A 4,498-nucleotide genomic window follows, 5' to 3' on the forward strand; every position below is an offset into this window, starting at 1 on the left:
TTTCTAAAACATGTTTGGAAGTCTGTAAAAGCATGAATTTCCTATCTTTTCACATAAAAATCAGCGGATATATTTTTTATTGCCATAAATGTACATGATCATTTTCAAAACACCACAAAATAATAATCCACTAAATATAATAAAAAAGACAAAAATAAAAATCGGATGTATTTTCATGAATACATATTTAAAATGTGGCAGTATGCATTTTAATTGCAATATATATTTTAACTCTAAAAATTGGAAATAAAACCCCCAATTATTTATTAAATAAATAATAATAGATTTTTATATGGTTTCAGGTTTCTCGAAAACGTCTTTTTTAGTTAATTAAAAGATTTCAAATCAAAGTTTTGCGTAAAATCTTCTTTTTAAATAATTGTGTAACTTTTAATCATAATTATCTACAAAAAAAACATATAAATATGATGTTATAACATTTTTATTTTATTTAGGTGTTTCTCTTCTGCAATCATTAAATAAAAATTAAAAAAATTTCGTGCTAAAAGATACTCAATATAAAAACTGATAAAATAATGAATTTTTAAAAGACCGGAATTGCATATAATAATATTTTTTCGGTTTTTATACCATCACTTTATATAAAATAAAAATAAAATACTTTATAATATGTTTTCGTTTACAAAACTTAAAATTAACCCAAAAAAAAATGTTTTAAATAGATCAATTTTAGATTATAATCTTATTAAAACTAGATATCGAACAATTGATCAATATCTTAATATCTAGCGGGTAAATTTTTTTATAGATATCAAAAAAATGATTGTAACTTATTGCGAAATTTGCATAATTCAAAAGAGTAAATTACATGAAAATTAAACTGTTATTGTGTAAATTTTTTTACACGCGGTTACAATTAAAACAAATTATTTCTTGGTTTTAAAAAAAATAGGTTAATCATATATAGAGGTAGCCATGCTGCTTGATAAAGGTCTGTTATTATTTTTTAATGCTGCTAAAGGGGGTTTTAATTTATATATCTGTCCTAATGGTTGTCTACTTCACATGCGAAAAACAGTCGCTACTGGTATTGAGCCTTGTGTTGGCTTTTGGGTTTCTGTTGAAACTTAAAGTGACTAAGTAGTGTTTTTACTCGTGGATAATTCCTAAATTAGTTAATTATATAAAAATTTTTTTTGTAAGGTACATTTTATTCCCTCTACAAATAATAATATTATGATATGTAATTGTTTTATAAAATAAATGTCTTTAAAGATAAAATATTTTTTTTTTCTGGTTATATATTTAATATGAAATATAAAATAATATTAAATTTAAAAATCTATGCTTGAGAATTAGCGCACCCTAAAATAAGACGGTTTTTTTATTGAAGCCTAGAAAAATTGGAATGATTCTTAGCTGTTTTTAAGGGTCAAATTTTCTAAACACTAGGTGATTTAATAATCCCATCGCTTAACTTAAAAAAGTGGCAAATATTTTTAGTGCTTAATATTATACTAAAATAATAATACAACTATCGAATATAAGTTTCTTTTTACCGTGAATTTTATAGATTAGAATTGGTATTTTCTATCTACATTATATTTTATAACATAATATTTATCTTTTATACATTAAATTAAAGGCGATAAATGCAATTTTTATAATTTTAATTTAGATAGACTAATAGACAAATACAAAAAATAGCACTTAAGACAATTAAAGGGATTCTAGTGTGTAATCTTTTTATTTGTCAATTTTTAGATATCACAAATTAAAAAAATAGATGGGAAAATGGAAAGGACAAAAAATACAAAAAAAAATTTATATAAGGCAACTTTAAAGGTATAATATTTTTATATATCTTGGTTGCACCCTTAATTTTTGTATACGATCTTTACAAAAAAAATTATGATATGCTGAAAATAAATGTCAAAAGAGAAACTTTTTGAATACAAAGTATAAATGAATCATATTGTGATTCGTAAGAAACGTTTAATTATTTTAAAATTATATAAAAAAAAGTAGATAAAATAAGAACTTGGCATTTCAAGATAAATTACTTTTTAAATAAGGAGAAATATCAGATGAGAAATAGGTAAATTAAAATCATAAATCTAAAAACATTTATTAAGATGTCGATAATAAATTTAGACTGGAAATAAATTTGAGGGCACAAAATAACCGGTATTTCTGCTTTCGGAATCGAGAAAGAGGCCTTTATAGGGTTAAAGGCGAAATAAATTACGCAAACACGAATATATAGTACAAATACGCGAATTCAGTCGATAAAATCTCATCTATATATAAATATGCTGTTTATGATAAACTTCAACTGGTTATAATCATGAAACAGTGAATGAAGGGCACGATTTTCGATTTATACATCTAAAATGCGCACATGAAATATTGAAGGAAATTGATTAGATGAAAAGCAATGTGGTCCAGAAAATATCAAATAGATAAATACACAAATGCCATATAACTTTTTACAATTAATTATAAAAATATAATATAAAATCATTTTTTTATTGGTACCTAAATTTATTTTTTATAACAATTTTTTATACTTTTTATTTGGTTTTCGAATTGTAGTTAACCATAAGAACTTGATGTCGGATAGAAAATAAGGATATAAACAAACCTTTTAAAACAGAGTCGAATAAGGACTTTTCAGAGCCCAAAAATATTCAAGGCATATTTAAATTACGACCCTGACGCATATTCTAAACAAAAATACGAGAATATATGCCATTTTTAAGAGTAAATGTGTAAAACCAATATAAAATTAAAATTATCTAGAATTATTATATCAGAATATTTTAAACATAACAAAGATTACGCAAGGATATACTATTATCTTCGAAAATTTGGGTTCATGTAAAATATCGGACCCGGGGAAATATTTAACTTGTGCTACAAAAATAATATAAATAAGGACTAAACAATTTTATTATATGCTAAATAATAACATTAAAAAATATTTTTTTAATTATAATAAAGTTTAACATTGAATTTAATTAGAGTTTTCTATAAGTAATTATGCCGATTATTGGTATAAACAAGACTTCTTGAGTCGTTTTATACTCTTATCAGCTCTTATACATTTTCTTCTTTTTTAGTCAAACTTGAATTCACTGTTAAATCATTCAATAGTCTGTGTATTAGCTCTGAAATATTATTTAAAAACTAGTATTTGTGGAAATCAGTGCTTTGTGTATGATATTCAAGGTTCTTAAAGCATGTGCAAAACTTATATTATACCTTCATATACGAACCAGTCTTTTGAAATGTTTTTTGAATTTTGTAAAGGTATTTATTTTTATCGTTTGGCTTACCATCTTTAGATTATAATATTTTATTGTTCACACTCACTGCATCATAACAGTCTTTTAATTGGATTATATTTATCAAATATAATATGATATATGATATGTTTGTGTTATGATAGATTATTTTCATCTTCTCGCTTCAATTATAGTTATTAGAATTATAATTCACAAGAAATTTGTACCAGGTTCTGATTTGCTTAAATTATTTTTTCGCCGGGGTATATTGAACTTGATTGAAACTTGTTGCCGTAATAATACTTATGCATAATATTTAGATTTTTATAAAACTATTTTTAAGCTTGCCGCGATTTGACTATTTACCATTTAAGCTCTTGGTTTTTCTTTTTATCTGATTTTTTATATAATTACAATAAAAACAAATACTATAAAAAATCCTTTTATTAAAAAAAACAATAAAAATAAAATTAATTTGCACAAAAGTATCTTTTGATTACTTTTATAATTTTTTCATATCATAATTTACAAAGAATTTCGATTTTTTATTCCCAAAAAGTAAGGTTTTTATTTGAGTTAAATTTATTCTTTTCTAATACACTATCGTGGTGAAAAAAATTTTAAGAAAATATTTTGTTTCTATTATTATGTAGCAAAATTTTAATTTATGTAGTTTTTCATCAAAACTTCATACACAATTAAAGTATACCCGTCGGTTTTATACATTGCGTTGTGGTTGACCAATAAATACAAAAATTATTATAATCACCAGTAAAAGCTTATACATTGAGATATGTGATTTATCTTATTGATTAACCGTTCAAGTAATTGTTATATATGTCTAAAAACGTAAGTTATGCAGAGCATGTTTTTTTTTTATAAAAAAAATGAGCTTTATACTACTATTAAGTAATTCACCACAAAAAAAAATTGTTTATACTTAAAACACACGTATTCATCAATGTATCCAGCAGGTAATTTTTTGTGAAATGCCAAAATACCATCGCGCTTTTAAAAGAAAAAAATAAAAACAGCATAAAAGTCTCTTATATACATAAATAAACAAAAAAATGGGCTCTCAAAATTTTCCTTATCTTTAGTTTTAATGTAGAAAAATAAAACTATAAAACATGCTCCTTTAAAATTCAAGATTTTTAGATGCATTAATGGAATTTCAATTTTATCATATTTATTTCAAATGAAGATTCTCTGGAAAAAATGAAATATATGTAGAGTTTTTATTAAAATCA

This window comes from Rhyacophila brunnea, unplaced genomic scaffold (assembly GCF_057557595.1).
Source record: "Rhyacophila brunnea isolate RB1 unplaced genomic scaffold, BYU_Rbru_1.0 scaffold_38, whole genome shotgun sequence".
Lineage (NCBI taxonomy): Eukaryota > Metazoa > Arthropoda > Insecta > Trichoptera > Rhyacophilidae > Rhyacophila > Rhyacophila brunnea.